At 44.5% G+C, this 19,776-nt stretch overlaps 1 protein-coding gene across 2 annotated transcripts in view; it reads right to left on the reverse strand.

Moving 5' to 3' along the window:
• The window catches only part of Mkx (mohawk homeobox), a 59,612-nt gene that overhangs the window by 2,665 nt on the left and 37,171 nt on the right, over positions 1-19,776 (reverse strand). The gene's annotated exons all lie outside the window — the stretch shown is intronic.

A 19,776-nucleotide genomic window follows, 5' to 3' on the forward strand; every position in this document is an offset into this window, starting at 1 on the left:
CAACAGCATGGGGAAAAGGTGTGGCCTCACTTGGGGCCAGGTGCTGGTCCCGCTGCACCACTCACTGCCTGGTGGGGTCGGGCAGGTCACGACACTCCACGAAACCTGGATTCAGCTTCTTCAACTAGAGAATAAAGCGGGTCCCCTAAGACACTAGCGGTGCCTCGGGCTCCTCGGCCTCTGTGCTCCATGATTTCAAGGGACTCGAGCCACCAGAAAGGGGCAGGCATGTAGCTGCCTTTGGTTCAGAGTCTGGCCCAGTAGAAGCCAGTCCCAGTCCTGTCACACACACGCAGGACGTGGGCTTCCAAGTGTGTCTCCCCACCCCTGGTTTTCACCTGCCCCTCGCCAAACACTGATGTCTACCCAGGGCCAGATAAATAGCAAGAAAGACGAAAATGGGTTCTGCATCTTAGTAAGTTTCTCTGCGTCACTCTTGGCTGTAGGAAACAAAAGCTGACATCCTGGACAGAAGGGTGTATGAGGGGGAGGAGGGGCCTCTTGCATGGCCAGAGAATGAGGCGGAGGTGGGACACAGAGGGCACACAGCTTAGGAGGCTCTGAACCCAGGGCGTGCTCAGGCCAGGTCACTGTCACATCGGTGACACTGCTGGCCACTGCCAAGCAGCTGCAGCTGGAGGCACTGAGGGCCACAGAAGAGGCCGGACACCGCAGTGTTTCCTCGCAGCCTCTTCTCCTCCTGCGCCTCAGTCCTCCCTTTCCCTTTTCCTCCTCCTTGTCAGTATTTTCCAGGCTTTTCAGTTTTTCTCTGCAGTGCCCAAGCCCCTCACCCAGTGCATTTCCAGCTCTGCGCTGTGAGAGAGGCAGGGAGAGGCTGCCATGGCCAGGATGCAAACAGCACGGCTGGCCAGGCCGATAATTCCCAGCACAGAGGACACAGTGCCGAGCAGGCAGACCAGGTGGCTAAGTTTACTGGGAAAGCCTGGTAAAGGATCACAAGACAAAAACTCCTCTCAGTGAGCCCTTTTCACAAACCTTCACCTGGGAACCAAGGGAACTAGAAAAAAAAAAAAAAAAAAAAAAAAAGGCAAACAAGCAAACCAGACATGCCCAAGCCGCTGTGAAGAACGTTGAGATAATGTGCGTCCTGCCTGGAAAAGAAGCAACCCAAGTTCGTTCCTCCAGTCCCCTTTCACTGGGCAGTCAGGCAGCTTTGTGTTGTGTTCTGTTTTGGGGGGATGCTGGGGATCGAACTCAGGACCTTGGGTTTTGGAGGCAGGCGTGGTGCCACTGAGCTAAATCCCTGCTCTCTGGCAGCTTTTGTAAGGTCTTAGGAATCCATTAGAGGAGCAGCTGGAGGGTTGCCTCTGGCAGCCCTGTCCACTTCTGGATCATCTGGCCTTGCATTGGACAGTTTGGGGACTATAAAACGACTCGTGTAAATGGAGGAAAGTGGAACTCGGGTAATTCTGATTTATAGACGATTCACTCTGTGCAAGGCACTATTCTCAGAGTTTTGCATTTTAGCTTCTTTGGTGTTGGTGGCTTTGTACGCAGTGACTGTGAAGGCATTCTTTATTCAGTCCAATCATCTCTATACTGCTTCCCTCGGTAAGGACAGGGACAAGGCACGGACTTCGGGAGAAAGCAAGCCGGCAACACCGCACATTTTACAAAGGGAAAAAAATGACTTTAAGGCTTTGCTCAATTTTGCCCACAAATTGCAACAATTTTACTGCCAAAGTGAAGCAATAGGCTACAGGGATATTTATTCAATGAAAAGATCTGGCAAACGACGTATAAGCTTCACAAAGCTTAAATAACATGAAAGGCGTAACCAAACCTAGTTTAGATGGGGCTAATTGCTCGGGTGCATGAAACGAAACAGGCACCAATGTAGGGAGAGGGCCGGAGTCCAACTCCTTTCCTGACCGTCAGCCGGAGGACGGTGACGGTGCAGACCGGAAGGGAGCCTGTGCTGTCAAGTCCGTAACTGGACGCAGAGCGCTGAGATGACCGCGGGCTGGGACCCTGAGGTCTGTGGCCCACACAGCGCTTCCGTTTCAGATGGGAACCAAACTCGCCGTCTGTGGCCCCAGGACCGCCTACGCGGCTGGGCCTCCCTGCGGCGGACTCCTGAACTTGCCCACCACTGAGAACCAAGCCCGGGCAGCTAACTGTAAAGCTCTAAAATTCTGCTTACTCTCAGGCTGTTTTACACTTTGGTGCCTAAGAAAACACCTTTGAAGTGTAAAAAAGCCCAGACCGGGATCCCCATTTGAGTATTCTTAAATAGCTTCCCAAATCTTAACCAGTATCAGAAAGGCTGATTCTCCATCTTTTCAGGGTCAGCACATGGGTGGATTATTTTCATTTCCAAGAACAGAAGAAAAATCTTCATAAAATGAAGAGAAGAAACACCTCGTGCTGCTCTCCATAGTCAGTGCTAAAATAGTGTGTCAGAAATCTCCGTCTTAAATATTGTAAACCAACAAGAAAAGTTGGCTGTCCCCACCCTTGTGGGCCTGTGTGCTCGGGATGCTTTGGGTTCAAACTCTACCTGGTGTTAGGTTTTCCCATGGCTGCCGTCAGTGGACTGACTGTCCAGGGTATGAAATGGATATTTTGCCTCGTGGGTCCTATGGGGGTCACAGATCAACAGGCAAAGGAAAGACCACAGGTGTCCTTTCACTCAGGTTTGTGTTTTGTAGGAAAGCAAGAACTGTAAAGATCTAGTAGTTTGGAGAAAAATAAATAGTTTTTTTTCTTTTTTTTTTTTTTTGGTACCGGGAATTGAACTTGGGACCTTGCGCTTGCAAAGCAGTATTTTTTTTTTCTATACTTAATGCTAAGAAGAAATCTGGAGAGATGTCCCAGCTATTTTAAAGCACTGATATCATCTGAAGGGAACTCAGAACATTTACATTTGTATGAAATGGTGGTATTAAGTGTTGTAATGCCTTTTTCTTATGCTCTTTTCCTTTGAAGTAAGAACTTACCGGCTCTTTCTGCAGTTCAACTATTTTGTGTCTTTTCAGCCCAGAGCCAGAATCTAAGGTCTGTTGTCCCCATCACTTGCAGTCACAGGGCTCGGGCCCCTTTGCCCACTGGTGACAAGTGGCCTCGTGGGCTCCCCTCTGGAAGTGGCACCAGGCACTCCAGAGACATCTGGGCAAGAGGAAGGAGGATGCAAATGCTGCTGAAACTCAGGGGGCGTTGGCTGAGCTGAGCTCGCCCTGCCCTGTAGGCTGCTCCATGCCCTTCCCTGGATCACACAGACTGAGGGTCGAGCTGCCCCACGTTCAGTTCAGCTGTAGCTCTTACTCTGTAAGTAGCTTGGCCCGGCCCCCCAAAGTCTGAGCTCAAATGCCTTTTTAGATTCTAAGGCTCCAAAAAATCAGCTAGGCTGTCAATTACCATAAAAGCAACTGGTTGGCAGGAACAACTTGTTGAACCAGCCAAAAGAGCGTGTTTTAAGACCAAAGGAAAGGAAAAAAAAAAAAAAAAAAAAAAAAAAAAGAAAAAAAAAAAAGAGAAAAAAGAAAAAAAGAGGTGCATAGTTAGGAAAATCTTGGATACCGCAAAACCCAAACCATGTTGAAACTTAAGTGGGGCTATCCTCAGTTTGGACATGTGTTTCCTTATAAAGTTAAGTAGAGAAACAATTATACGAAAGAAAAAAAAAAAGAATAAAACCTCAGTTTTACAGCAACTCAAGTTTTAAGCACAGAGCTTGGTGGGCCAAGGGCCCTTTCAATTTTGTTAAAGAGCATCTAGAAGTGTATTAATTCTGATATGTACTCCTGAAGTCACACGTGTAGCCATGAGAAGAGAAAAATACAGCCAAATCTTCTTTCTCTGAGTTTTTTTTTTTTGCTTCAGATTTAACAAATAAGCCCTAAAGTTAGGAATGTTTTAAGTGTCCCACAAAATACTACACCCACCACTGAAATGTAAATAAAACTAAGCAAGAGTAAGCCTATGAGTGTTTTCAAAAATCATGTAATATTATAATATATGTTTCTCTAAATTAAAGTGGAGAGTGTAGAAAACAAGAGACTTTGGGGATCAGGGACAAGGAGGCAAAGAAGTGAGAAATTATCGCCAAAGCAGCTGTGCAGGTTTTGGGGGGCAGCAGATGATTGGGTTATTCGGGTAGGAAGAGGAAGCAACAGCCCAAGTCCACTTAAAAAGGTACTGATCTCACCTGTCAACCTGGCCTAGAGAAATTAAACAGCTGGGGCTTTTGTCAGTGATCTCAAGCAAACCCGAGGCTCAGCTTCCTGAGACTCTCCCACAGGCTTGTTCAGTTTGGGGACTATCACTGGTGTCAGCAGGGCACAGAGAGCCCCGGGACACCAGCTTCTGGCATTATCTACATCCTTGGAACAGGTGAGGAAAAGCACAGGCATCAGGGAGTAGGACTATTACAGACCCACAGGGAGGATTCTGGAATACCGACTGCTACAAATCGGCAAGATGGTAACCAATGTACCAAGGGCTTCCCGGTTCCACTGCTAAGGTCTGGATCCCTACTTCCCCACACCACGGGTCCTGGCCAAGCTTACCCACACGGCCACAGAGCAGTTCCGTGGTGACTATGTACTTCCTTCCTCTTTAAAAATAGCATTTGTTCGGCCAGGGATTTAAACTCAGTGGCACTGCACCTCCTGCACACACACACACACACACACACACACACACACACACACAAAAGCATTTGTTTTTATCTAATAAGAAAGTAACATAGGTTCACTGCAGAGAATCAAAGAAAGAGCGTAAAACAGAAAACAAAGGATAGCTAATATTCACATTTGGATCTGTAGCATTCTAAACAAGTATTATACACATATTTTTAAAAATTTATTTTATTTTTTGGTACTGGGGATTCAACTCTGCAAGGCAAGCAGCAGAATCACTGAGTAAATTCCTGGCCCTTATACACATATTTTTAAAGTGAGCTCATTCTGTACATATCTTATAGCTTTTGGATTGTGTTTGTTTTTGCAATACTGGGTATTAAACTCAGGTCCTTCATACTGGGCTTCATCCCCAGCTCTCTTCCCCCCCAGCTCCCTCCTGCTTCCCCCCTTCCTTTCCCTTCCTTTTCCCCTTCCCTCCCCACTTTCTTCCTTTATCTCTCCTTCCTTCCATGTTTTTCATTTTGAAACCCAGCCTCAATAAATCACTAAGGTGCCCAGCCTGGTTTGAACTTGTGTTCCTCCTGCCTCAGTCTCTCAGAGTCCTGGGACTACTGTCTTGCACTTTTTTGCCCAGCTCATTTTTTAAAAACCAAACCTCCACTTTTGAATTACCCTGTCTTAGGAAGATGATACCTTACCATCTGACTTTCCCTGATGTGGCAGTGGACTTTGGCTATGAATAGAAGTGACCTGGAAGAATTTTTAAAAAATCTATATCCATCCAGTTTAAACTTGACCACTGAGAAGCGAGCTGTTAAGAGAAGGGCTTACCTTTAAAAGTTACTATCATTTATTGAATGCATATTCTGACGCCAAGCTCTATGCCAGGAGCTCTGCACTCTGGAGAGACGCTCACAATAACCCTGTGGGACAGCACAGTCGCCTTCATTTACAGTGACATTTTAACCTGCGTATCTGAGACTCCCAGGGACCAGATGACAGAACCGAACATTCAGTTATCCAGCTGATCGCTGATGATAAAGCTATGTGCCAACATCATGGCGAATCCTAACGTTCACGAAAGGCTGTGGAGTTTTCCATTCAACTCTTTTTCTTTACTTTTTGCCAGCATTTTAGACCAGAGAGATTTTTAAAAAGACTTTATTCTCCTCCTTATGATTTAATTAGTAATATCAAGGGATATGTTCAAAATGCAGAACTAGGAGTCAAAATAAGGTCTCTTGCACGCCTTCACATTTTAATTTATGACATTTTCAGAGATGCGCTTTCCTTCTAATTGCTTTCCTGTAGCCCAGAATCAATTACTGCTAAATAACTCCTCGAGAGTTTTGTTCCTTCACTTTTAGAGGAAATATTTTGTTCTTCTCTCTTTTGGGTACAGCTTTTGAATAAGTAAAGATACATCATTCTAAATGATACCTGCCAAGAAAAAAAAAAGCAAAAACAATATACAGTGGACCCTTGACTTACAAAATCAATTCGTTCCCGAGGGCTGGTTGTAAATCAAGTTGGTCAGTGGAGGCTCAGGCTCCTCTATGCAGCCTTCAAAGTTTCTCTCCTGTGCACAGGCTGATATCAGTGTCCTCAGAGAGACACCGGTCCAGGATTTCCCAACCAACCCCACACCAGAAAGGATGCCGTCATGCTGCTTCCAGCACTCCATAAGGGCTCAGTCTGGATCTGAGGCCATCTGGGGGCACAAGCAGCCAGAATTTGAGTTGTAACTCAAGACTTTGGTTGTAAGTTGAATGCCAAGTTCAGGTCATAACCCAAGTTATTCATGTCAGGCCGGTCTTAATTCGCGGGTCCACTGTACCCCAGAAACTGTAATGCAGATCTGCTGATGGGTAAACTCCTGCTAACGGTTTCACTGATTTAAAATGAATTCCACTTTAAAACTTCCACAGGACAAGAAGAAGTCGCAGCAAAGCTTGGGGACAATCAAGACTACTGCTGAGAAAGCCGGGGTGAGGAGCCTGGGTTTTGTGAATGGGGGAGTTTGGGAGCATTCTAAATAGTGAGGATTCTGAAATAAAACTCATCACACCTTCATGAATCGAGCAACTCTGTTCCCTTCTGAGATACACTGGCTGAATTACTCATTCTGAGGCCTCAAAGAATAAGTGGCTTCCAAAATCATGTCGGAGTCTGAAGAAAAACCTTTTCCAAAAATTAAGCCAGTTGTTTCCTCCAGCCATGACTTCCACCATCTGGCTGGAGGTTCTTTTCCTTCCTGCCACCTCCTGTGTGGGTGGCCCCTACTGTGATGCCTACAGCCATGGGGTCCCCGACTTGAGCCTCCTTTCTGTCAGTGCACTGCCCCTCTTGCTCTTGCCACAAAGTAAAAGTTGGTAGCCACAGCCCTGGACCAGAGGCGACTCCCTGGCAGGCCAGGGTGTATTCCTGCCAAAGCCGCAGGACAGGCTACACAGCACGAGCTGTGACACTGCATGGCTCTGGTCCCAGGAGAGCCAGAGTGGCTGGTCAAGCGCAGCCCCGCTCCTCACCACTGAGAGCCATAACCTTGATGCCTTTCCTGCCGAGCGGATGGCTCCTTTCGATTCCTGGCTGTCTTTGTTCTGGTAGAACGCGCAGCTGTTCTGGGCCGGTGCGCTGAAAGTGCAGGAAGTGGGATCTGGGACTTAAAAGTAACTTCTTAGAATAAACAGAACACCACCCAATGATAGTGTTTCAGCTCACTTTCGGGCTTTCCTACTAAACTTATTAAGTGTTCCTGATGCCAAATTATTCTTCATAACCCTTTCTTCTATGAGCTCAAAGTCCCCGCCTTCCCCGAGTGTGAAGCTTCCAGGGATTTTACTTTGAAGATGAGAATGCAGTCCACGGGGAGAAAGGGGTCGATGGGTGACCAGACAGAGGGTCTGGACATGTGAAATACTCTCATTTCCATTCTTGGCTCCTCATATCAACTACGCGGATGGCCACTCCTGCTCTCTACTGATGCTGTGTGAGCCACGGCCAGGTGCTTGGCCGCTCTGTGCTTCTCACCTGGACCACACTCAAGGTGCCAGTCATGAGGACCTCTTCACATACTTAATAGTCTGTATGAGGTCGGGAGGGAATTCTGAGCATGTACATTCCATGTTAATGCAAGTCCTTGTAAAGATAGAAAACTAAGCATTCACGTTCTTTCTGCATATAGAAAATGGGGTTGAATGGAGTCACCAGGAGAATCAGTACCATTTTGAGATTTGATATGCAAGCCACTGTGGAAGGATAACCTTGTGTCGTCACTCAGGAAAGCCTGTTGGCTCAGGTTAATGGACTAAGTGTTCAGTCTGGGACCTTCGGAGACAAGGTGGTTTCTCCAATGTCCTCTATGCCAAAGTCACAGCCAAGCGAATGTTGGAGATGTTACCCAAACACTTTGCCCGCGATAGCCAGGTTTCCAGCCATGGCCTCAGCCGACTTCCTGCCCTAATTCCTCCTGCATGCCCTTATGCTGTGGAGCATTCATTGTTTTTATTTTATGTATTTATTTATTTTGGTACTGGGGATCGAACTCAGGTCCCTGTGCTTGCAAGGCAGGCAGTAGACCATTCATTGTTTTTAAACCACTCCTCTCACATTCAAGTTGGGCCACTGTTTCCCATACCCAGTGGACCTGCCCTGATCTTAGCTGCGCTCCTCTCGCATCCTAGAACTGACATTGACCTTCTGTGCTCTTCAGAAGCCCAAGGTCTGTTTCTCCCAAGATTAATCCTGCAGCTGCCACACACACCTAAAAGGATCAAACTGTTGACAAATACATTGGCGACTGGCATTAGGCTGCAACATACTACAGGGCTTTCCGTGGCAAGGAAGTTTTTAAATGGAAAGGAGTCCATCTACAAGACAGCACACATTCTAGATGGAAAGTCTGGCTGGAAAATCTGGTTCCGCCCATGTACTTTCAGACTCAATATCTGAAAAACCATCAAACGGTTTTCCACTGCTATATGAACTTCAGTATATCTGTGGACTGGCGCACATGGCTGCCTGCTTTTCAAATTCCTCAAATTACTGTCTCCAGAAGTGCTGCTTCGGACTGGGCAATCTTGGTGTTAAATCCGTCTGACTGCATTAACACCAGAAACATATACAAAAGGGATGATGACTTCCACGAGATTCCTGTCTCCTTCAGAAGAGCAGGTGGCTCACAGTTCAACCACGGTAGTTGTTACAAGAGAAAAAACGTTTTAGACATAAGATGAGTACAATCACTGGTCCTTCCACATCTTAAACACACATCAGTGTTCTTAATAAACTTGAACCTTAAAATTACACGTGGCACGCCAGGGTTCTAGAACACAGTTCTACCTTTAGGTTCTGTGGCTTTCTGCTTTTAACTCAGAAACACAGGTCAAACAGGGCTGGAGGTGTATTCTGAGGTGGAAACTGGAAAGGTGTTTGCGGATGGTACAGAATGATACAGAATGTCCATCCAGAGAAGCTGAAGAGGAAGGATTATGAGGGTGAAGCTAAGTGCCCCGTCTGTGTCTGTGTCTGTTCATCTGAGAGGCCTCCGGTCTCATGGTCCTCACCGCCTCTGACCAAGACAATTCCAAGGGACTTCTCGCTCTCCATTCAGCCTTGCCAGATGAGACGATCCGCTCTACAGTCTGCTCAGGGCTGTACGCCCCACACCCAGCAGATGCAGACCCTCTAGAAGGAGAAGGACCCCTTTCATCTACATTACAACAACTCCTGTGCTCCCAGGGCCAAGCAGACAGGGCTCCAGCTGGATGCAGGTGTGGGCGCCGGGGATTGCACCAATGGGCAAGGGGTGGTATTCGACTATGTTCCTCCCTAGTTTTCCTTTTTTTTTTTTTTTTTTTTTTTTCCAGTTAGGGGATTGAACATAGAGCTTCTCACACTGAGCTACCTCCCCAGCTCTTTTTGATTTCTTCTTTATTTTGAGACAGGATCTTTTGAAGTTGCTAAGTTGCCCAGAGTGGACTCGAACTTGTGATTCTTCTGCCTCAGCCTCCCAGAGTACTGGGATTACAGGTGTGCACACCACACCCAACTCCTATTCATCTGTTAAATATACGATTATCACATGATACCTCTTAAATTCGTGCGATTATGTTTTATGTAACACTTAAAAATAAATCTAAATTAAGATATGCATTTTTAAATTCCTAGTAACAATCATCACATAGTACACTATATATATGCAGAATTTTATGGTGGGATACAGATGCTATTTCACTACTATCACTTAAGTTTAGAATACAGGAGATTTCTAGAAGAAAGTAGAGAAAAAGTTGCTTAAACTCCATCTTTGGTGGGAAGGGACAACAACATTTTCTAGAACACAAACCACCCGCTTGAACAATTTGTCTAAAGCACAGGCTCTGAACTAGGACCACAGGAAAACAGCGAGCAGACTCACAAACTCTATGACCTTGGGGAAATGAGTTATGTACGCTGTATCTTCACCTAGGAAACGGGGAGAACGCAAGCTCAGGCACAGAGCAAGGCCCACGGCCTTATGATTCCTGAAGGGAAGAAGCCACACTACAAAACCTCCAAATTCCATAGTACAAAGTACCAAGCCCACTCGGGTTTCTTCTATGGTTCCTTAGTCCACTTTCTTGGGCTGACACAGAGAAGAGAATAAAATTCACTAGGGAACGTCTCAAGCATCAGGTTCCTGGGCCCCAACTCAGACTGATCACGCATCAGCCCATCTCTGAGACTGTGGTTATAATATGCCCTGGGAAAAGCTCCCAGCGTGTTCCAGGGCAGACGTGTACAGGGGCTGCCCGAAAGGGAAACCTACTGTGAGGGGGTGGGCTTAGAAGTGAGCTGCTTTTAGAAAAAAGGAAAAGAAAAGCCACGCAAGAATGCCTGAGTCTTTTTTTTTTTGGGTACTGGGGATCAAACTTGGGTCCTTGCTCTTGTGAGGAAGGCAGCAGAACCACTGAGCTAAATTCCAGGCCCAAGAATGCCTGAGTCTTCCCTCAACCCAAGGCAAGATTTCTTATGTATGTTTTTTAAAAATCACTATTAGGTTCCTAATAGTCTAATGAAGATCAGATAGCAGTGTTAAGGCCACATCTAATACACAAAGTTTTTGATTCCACTTCAGCGTGAATGGCAGATATAACATAGTATTTTACAAGAACATATTGTTCAGGAATGAGTAACTCCAGGTTCAAAACTACTTCTTATTGTCTGTCTTTGCTTAAACATGTATATAATACCACTAAAATGCTCTTCTTTGTGGATAAACTACTTCACTTTCCTTTTGTCCTTTTTACCCAATTCTTTTAATCTTTATTCTGCTGATATGTAATTAAGGGAGTCACTGGTAACACAAACTTTAGAACAAAGGAATCCAAGATTTTCATTATATTACAGAGTACTTCAAATAATCAAAATGCACTCTTTCTTCTAATTGGCACAGCTATGGTAATAATATACTGTCATGAGATCTGTGATTTTTGTGTTGAAAATGAATATTGTTAGCCCAGTTCTATAATGTGATGATGGTGCCTTTTATTTGTGTAAGTTTCCCTTTTTTTTTTTAATCTCTCCTTTGGGAAACTAAGGTGACAAACAATTCACAGGGGTCCTCAAAAATTAATTATTCAGCCCAATATAGAATGTCTTTCTAGGGTAGGATAATAAGCTTTTATAAGCTAAAGTAAACTTAAATTTCTGCTGCCCCTAGTAGAATATGCCATTCAGGCAGGCTTGCCTTCAAAAGAACAGAGCATTGTTTTACTGTACCCTGACGGTGACAAGGTTTTGTGAACCTGGTTATTTTAATCTGTTATTTCTACTGCAGCCCTGAGAGGAAATTGGAACTATATGGTTCCTAAAGAGGAACGAGGATAAAGGGAACAAAACCACAAGGCCAACAATCGTGAAAGTCTTACTTCACATCGTTAGCTGTGCTGTTGTGGCTGCTTTGATGTCCCAAATGGGTAGAGTCAGAAGTCACACGATGCTAGGTCCAGTGGACAAGTTGGATGAGGCCTCCTTAATGAGGCCACCTTGGGTGGCATTGGCAGCAAAATTCACAGCACCATGCACTGAGTTTTGTCTTTACACCTCGTAAAGACACATAAGAACTGTTTCAGAAAGTAGCGAGAACAACTGGACGAATGTGTCTGAAGGGAGCAGGAGTATTTTGAGGATCTTTGTCTTTTACTGTGATATTTAAAAAATTTTCAACATTCACCATGTGTTTTGGTCAGCCCTGTGGAGTCCAGGGATTATGCTACGGATTTAATTGTGAAGGTGGAGCGCTAGGCTCCTTCAGCTGCCGCTGCTGGCTTTGCTCTGACACAACAGCAGGATTTCACTGCTCCGGCACTTTAGCTGAGACCAGAGGGTGACTCTGGCCGGCTGTAGGCTAAAAGATGGGCTGAGCCCCTTCCTCCCCGGAAGCATGTGGTGCCACCTGGCGTCAGGACAGCAGTTTGCAACTGCCCTACCACAAACCAGACAGGAAATCTAAGAACACTGCACTATAGCTACAAGAAAAGTCCTATCAGGAGGACTATGTCTGCAGGCTTTGCGAGATATTCAAAATATAGTACTACTTAAGCATGACTAAAAGAAATTACAAAGAGAGGAAAAAGGGGAGAAAGCAAGTATCTTAGGATCTTACACTTAAAAACGAAAACCAAAACCAAAAATGGGGGGTGTGTGTGAGCATAATGTACAGAGAATAGATCTTGCAAAGCCATTTCATAGAAATTCAGATATGAAAGAGTGGTTGTTCCTATGATATAAAATAAACTTAAATGCTAAGCAGCTGTCATACATATTGTGATAAAGATGTCTCACATTATGGAAATAAGAGGTTTAGAAAAAATTTTTAGTATTTGTTTTAGTCATTAAAGTTACTGATTTAGATGGAAACAAGGCACCTAGTACTTTTTTGGATCAAAATAAATCCTCTGCTATTCTTTATTTATTTTGTACCAGGGATCAAACTGGAACTCAGGGCCTTGTGTTTGTGAGGCAGGCGGCGGCACCGCTGAACTAAATCCCTGGCCCCTCTGCTATTCTTTTATCGTTTTTTTACCCTTTGTTATATCTTTTGAGACTTTAGAGACAAATGGACTTTAACAATAATTAAAAATATAATCTTACATGTTTTAAAAGAATGGGTGGGGGGATAGAGAGGCAGAAAGCTGTGTGAAAAAGAGTAAAAACATGTCCACTCACCTCTGCTTCTTGTTTGATGACAGAATATACTCTATATATACTCAGAAGGAGCTTAAACATTACATTTCCCAATCCCAAATTCTTTCCAGACATCCAAAAATAGACAATAAATGAGAAATGAGAAGCAGATAGTAGTTACTGTCTTGAATCAAAGTAGTATACAAAAAAGCCTGGAGTAAACAGAGTACATATTTTCACTGTAGAAACTCAAACAAATTGGTGTGTGTGTTTGTGTGTGTGTGTGTGTGTGTGTGTGTGTGTGTGTGTGTGTAATAACAGCCAGGAAAATCAGACATTCCTCGTAAGAGTCCTATGCTCTAGCAGGCCTGGTGCTGTTTCCCCTTCCTAGTAGGAAGCAGAAGTTCTAGTCATTTTTCCACCACTTACGGAAGTAAGAGGGTTTTTGGAGGTCATCACTGGATCCCAGGGCTAACCAGTTTCTCAGGAGAAACCAAGAGCTCTGAGAGACGCAGACCTGCAGCCCAGCACCGTTGCCCATGACATCCTCTGTTGTTTTAAATGTTTCTCCAGTAAGACCCTAACCCCAGCAGGATCTGTCTCTCTGTTATGAACATGGACCCAACACACCCAAAGGAAGTGAAGCAGCTGCCAGGTACAGAAGGAGAAACACCTCGCAAAGACACGTAAGATTTGCTTCCCAGGCCATACACAGTGGGAGTGGAACACAAGATCTTACAAAGCACACGTGAGTCATCTTTTCAAGCCTTGGAGTAACAGCCTCGGGTAGAAGACTGGACAGTTTAATGAGACTCTGGCAACAAACAAACCAACATAAGGGCTGAGGATGTAGCTTCATGGTGGAGCACTTGCTTAGCATGTTGTAGTGCTGTAGGACCTGGGTTTGATCCGCAGGACCACCACCAAAAAAATAAAATAAGATAGTAAGAGGCAGGAAAGGAGAGAAGATTGGCGAAGCTCTTAAGGGAAAAAGAAAGTTGCCTTGTTTTCCAAACTCTGTGTAACTAGATATGCTATCTAGTTGATTTTCCATTTACATTAGGTTTATAAAAGTCATCTTAAAAGACACATAGTTTACTGGCAACTTAATATATACACTCTCACTTGGATAGGAAGATGCACACACACACACACACACACAGAAAAAAATGGGAGTTGTATGGAGCAAGTGTGGAAAACGTCTATCAAAAGGATACTGTAGAACCCCGTTGTTATCCAGCTTTGTGTTCCACACTTTCACTTATGCACAATCTTGATCCAAAACGATTAGTGAGAAGATTCCAGAATAAAATAATTCATGAGTTTTAAATTGCACACCCTGAGGTGCAGTGTGACAGCCCTGCACTCTGTTCCACTGGGGACACGGGTCCCTGTGCTGTACAGGATCCCGCGATCGGTCACTTAGCTGCCTCGGGCATAAAACCCTGCAGCCGGCCGTAGACATCATCCCCATTTTATCTAACAATGCAAAGTGAAGTGTAGCGACACTGACAGGTCAGACACGCCAAAGGGAGCTGCGAAAACGCTTCCCTTAGTGACAAGCTGAGCACAGTATTTTTATCAGTGTACGGTGATAATTATCCTATTTTCCTCTTGGTTATTGTCACCATTAAGCTCTTACTCTGCCTTGTTGACAAGCTAAACTTTATCATAACATGTAGGAAAAAAGCACAGCACCTACTGAGTGTGACACTGAGTGTGACAGCAGTTTACAGGCATCCACCGGGGGTCTCGGAAAACAGCCCCATGGGGAAGGGGGACTAAGGAGTTTGTGGCTAATCAGAGAACTTCCCAAGTAGAAATTCCACACTGCTTTTTGAAGTCACTGAGGCACGGAGAAAGAGAATAACAGCTACTCTTCTTAAAAGAAGCCACCCAGCTCAGCTGCCACCGGTTACTTGCTTTCCTCTCCTTTGCGCCCCTTGACCTCCCCTGGGGGAGTCAGGAGACCTCAGAGGTCTTTTGTTTTGTTTTTCCTTGTGTGTCTGTGGGTTACATATCTTTTTCATTTTTATTTTTTAACTTCCTCCTCCCCTTTTTTGGGTATTGAGGGTTGCAATCTGGTAGGATGGGGAGAACTTATTATAACTGATATGAAGATTTCTAAAAATAAGACAATGCCTTCTTGTGATGTATTTTCAGCTGTCTATGTTCAGAGGTGGTGTCTATCCCTTCAGCTATTTAAACGATTTGGACTCTGTGCCTGTGTTTTGAGGAAAGAGTTACTTCCGGCTCTAACAGCGTCAGCAGGTCCAAGGGCGCATCCCTTTCACATGAGAGACCTTGCACTTGTTTTCCCACTGTGTGCCATGGCGCTGTGCTCAGTTATCACTAGCACTTGTTCTTAGCGTGCAGGAGACATGGAGAGAACTGGACACGTTTGTAGGGAAATGGATGCACCTGGAAAGTACAACGTTGAGTGGAATAACTCAGACACGCAAGCTTAAACACCACATGGTGTCTCTCATGTGAGTAAGGCAAAGCTCAGCGAGATTATTAAAGGATGGATAGCAGGAAACAAGGGGACAGGGCTCTTGCAAATGGGAAGGGGGTTCAGGAGACCGAGGGCGGGGGCCATTGAGGGAAAGAGGACGTAAGAAGACTTAGGATTTCCTATGTACAGGAACCAAATACCGACAATGAATGTAAATATGATGTCACAAGAACGAGCTAAAAACAGTAACAACAAGAATGAAAATGGGGAAACCAAGGGAGGGAGATGGATGGGAAGAGGAAGGGGATGAAAAAAATAAATAAGCTGTGTTAAGCACAGGCACCTACTCCCCAAGATGAATGTAAACTTCATGTACTGCAAATGTACTACAAAAATTAAAATTAAAAAGTAATAAAACCAAAGTGATATGTGCACACCCATGTTTATAGCGGCACAGTTTGTAGTAGCTGAATTTTGGAAACAGCCCATTTGCCCATCAGTTGGAAATCGGATAAAGGAGATGTGGTTTTTCTATAAAATGAAATACTACTTAGCCATAAAGAATGAGAAATTAGATTCATTCATAGGAAAATGGATACATATTGAGGATATACTCCTAAGTGAAATAAATAAGTCACACATGTATAAATACCAAATAGTTTCTCTGGTGTGAAAAGCTATAATAGTACATAAGATCCTAAAGAGATAATTGACCATGTGAAATAGGAAGAAAAGGGCTAAAGGTGTAGGGAAAATGGGAAGGGTAGGGGAAAGGTAATAAGGGAAAAGAAAAAAATACGACAAAATGAAAAAATGGAAATAAAGTGTTTGTAAATGGGGAGGGGAGGAGGGGGTGAAGGGAGGGCAGGGACAAGGGTTAAAAAATGAGAACCAAGACCTGTCATGTAGAAGTACAAGATCCCAATAATGAATGTAATTGTACTGTATACCTAAAATGTACCAATAAACTCAATAAAAGAAAAAAAAAAGAAATAAAAACACTCCAATTAATGTGCTCTCTTTGGCAGCGCATATACTAAAAAAAACCCCAAAAACAACAAAACAAAACACCCAATTACTGAAATTCTGAAAGCTGCTTTCTAATGGGATTCAAGACTCCTTCTGGTTTATCGTGAAGTGGGCAAACCTGTTTACTGCTAATCAGGATTGTGAAAAGTGGCACAATGTAACTGTATTTTTATTCCTCTAGCAGTAAAATACACAAGAAAGAGAACAGGGGAGGTTAGGGGTCTGAATTCTATTTCTATTGTTTATTTGCTCATGGTTTGGGACAAGAAACTTAATCTCTCTGAGTCTTATTTTCTTTTCCTATATAAAATGGTTATAAGAGGAGTGAACAACTAGGAAGTTTGTGAAAATCAGAAATAATCATTTTAAGACATCACTACCCAATAGTACACAACAAATATCAGTCATGATTCCACAGTTGCACATCTTGTTTTTGGAGAGGGAGCAAACTTTGGATGAACCTCAAAGACCTGCCTTAAAATTGCATAGATTATAAGTAGCACAACAACTCCAAACAGCTTTTGTATTTGACGTGTCTAAGCCATGTTGTGTCTATGGTGCTCTCGTGTGGAGAGTTCAGAAAAACAAGGCTGTATAACCAGGGAAGCTGCAGTTTTGCAACTGCTTGCAGAGAAGGTCGCTTAAGTTGGTCAGTGACATAATACGCAGCACATTAGGGTGGAATCTTCAGTGACAGTGAGAATGAGCTGCGAAAGCAGGGCTCGGGTTTATGCCAGCCGCTGCTCTCTCTGCCCTTTGTGGGTCAGGGCACAGAACAGGCACTGCACTAGCGGCTTGCACACGTGTCCCACTCAGTCGCACAGTTGTGTTGCAGTGTTGTAATACTCGAGTGGAACCCAAGGCCACAGGCGTGCTGGGCAGGCGCTCTGTCTCTCAGCTGCAGCACCAGGCAGTATTTCACTCTTAATCGCCTGGATAATGTTTTAAATGTGGAGATCCTTAGCATGGCGCTTGAATCTGGGGGAACACCTTTGGAAGTTCTTGATTTTGAAAAGCTCCTTATCCAGAATTTTCTATAAACATCTAACTAATCACACACCTCATCACAATGGGACCAAATAATCACTTAAAACATAGAGTACTTAAAAGAGTTCCTCCTCCTCCCCCTCCTTCTTTTCTTCTTCCTCTTCCTCTTCTTCTTCTTTTTTTTTTTTTTTTCCTTTAGCAGTACTGGTAATTGAACCCGGGGCCTTCACACTGAGCTACACCCTCATTCTGAACCAGAGTCTAAATTGGCCAGGGTGGGCTTGAACTTGTAATCTTTCTGACTCAGCTTCCACTGCTGCATCCTAAACCAGCATGATCCCCACTCTCCAACTAGTCCGAGAACACACAGACTATTTCGAACACCCCGGATCACTTGTAAACAGACTGACAATTCCAAATGTCTTTGTACTGCCTTGCTGAGTGGGACAGATACTTGACATTCCTTTGAACTTTTTTTTCTTGATCTTTGGACGCCCGGTGCTTTGGTAGAGGGTACACAACCACATCACGACGAATCCAAACTTATTCAGATCAAGTTGTCTTTTTGTGTCTTACAGAAAATTATAATTTCTGCATAAAATTTTGTCTATCCTCCATCTGGTTTTGCTATAGTTATGAGTCAGGCCACTTTAGTACAATCCATAGTGATAACAAGTCTGTACGAAGCATTTTGCAAGTCGTAAGTGTGTAATTTATCTCATCTCTTTTGTAAGCGTGTGTATCATTTGCAAATCAGTCTCCATTTCACAACGTGGAAAAGGAGACTCAGAAACACCAATGGCCCGGGGCCAAGTTCAGTTGTCAGTACATCCAGGACTGGGATGAGAGGCCTTGTCTTCCCACTTCAAGGGCAACAGAATCTGCTCTTGTCTGTTTTCTTCCTTTATTTATTCAGTTTCACTGATTTATTCAGCAAACCTTTGTTTTCAGTTTTTGTTTTTGTTTTGGTACTGGGGAATCAAACTCAGGATCTTGTGCTTGCAAGGCACGCATGGTGCCACTGAGCTATATCCCTGGTCCCAACATTTGTTGAACGCATACTATACACCAGCCCCTGTGACAGGTCCTAGAAATAAACACTGCAAAAGGATCTCAAGCCAAAGTAGCTGACAGTTTGACAAGTCAATGCTAACAGCTCCTGGTAATCAGTGCAGTGGAAGGCCGGGGAGGAAGGTGGACAGCAGGGGCAGGGGCACTGTGGTGGACGGGGCCCGGGGGAAGAGAGTACCCGGGGGAGCGGGACAGTCAGCCCCCTTCATTCATGCCAGTGCGCCCAGCCAATGTCGGGGGCACCGGAGGGCCAGGACATGGTCTGGGGTGACACTGGGGGCGTCTCCCAGGAATGGAAAGGATCTGACAAGACACTGGAAAGACTCCTCTTCCCTGGTGTGACACCGGATGGGAGGGTCAGCTGGGTTCCTAGGAGGAACTTCAGGGGAAATGGAGGCGTCCCGGGACTGAGGAAGCAGCAGGACAGATGGAAAAGCCGACTTGCTGGGTGACTGCGGAGCAGGGCAGATGGCCCATGGCAGATGCGCCTCTTCACTAACACAAAGGAGGAAACCCTGATGCTGGGTTACTTAGCGAGTATTTGAAATACTTTGATAGCATCTTGTCAAAAGTATCCCTTTCCGTGTGGAAATCCAGTAGCCTACAGAAAAAGAGGCATGTAAATAAATAAAGTTTGAGAGGATCTAACTACAGAATGCTCTCTTAGTAGACAGATCTAAATGCTTTCCCATGTGCTCAGCAGTATAACTCAACTTGCGACTTGAAAAAAAGGGACGGTGTAAAACACCGACATCTTGAAAGATGACTCACTGAGAAATCTTTACTAGTCTCACACCCTTCATACATACTGCATTTACCCTCAGGAGGGAGAAGGGGAAAGAAACAGCTTCTCTAAGTGAAGGGACAGGGAGCAGGAGATTTATCTGGCTGATGGTCCGAGAACCCTGAAAAGCTCGAAGTTTCAAGTCAAATATCTGCTAATCCATCTTTCACCAAAGCTCTCGTTTAAAGCTCCACCTTTCGCTCTAAAGTATTAATGGGAACTTCAGTCACGCCTTCTTGGGAAATTTAATACTTTCTTGAATTTAATGTTAGACCCAAAGAGCAAGGTTTTAGGTGGCTGAAAAGAAATTCATATTATTTTTTTTAAAGGAGTAGAAAAAGAGGGACTCGTGGAAAGCATAAAACAGTTAACGAGAATTTCTACTGAAAACCAAAAGCTGATGATGACACACAGTACCTGTCCTACTGAGGACAGCTGGTTTTTAAGGAACGGATAAATCAATAAAGTTCATCCAGTAGTGGCATTTGGAGCCCCACTTTCATCTGCTGAAATGACACAGAAGGAAAGAAAAGTGAAAATGGAATTTTCTTCAGACAGAAGCTGCCTTTCTCTGGATTCCACCCTCACCTCCCCAGTTTCTATTTAGCTCCCCGACGGGAATCAGGCACCCAGGAGGGTGGCTTTTTGTCCAATGCGTATAAGGTTCATTTGTCTTG

Source organism: Fukomys damarensis, unplaced genomic scaffold (assembly GCF_012274545.1).
Source record: "Fukomys damarensis isolate Sample0158 unplaced genomic scaffold, DMR_v1.0_HiC HiC_scaffold_19, whole genome shotgun sequence".
In the NCBI taxonomy this organism is placed as follows: domain Eukaryota; kingdom Metazoa; phylum Chordata; class Mammalia; order Rodentia; family Bathyergidae; genus Fukomys; species Fukomys damarensis.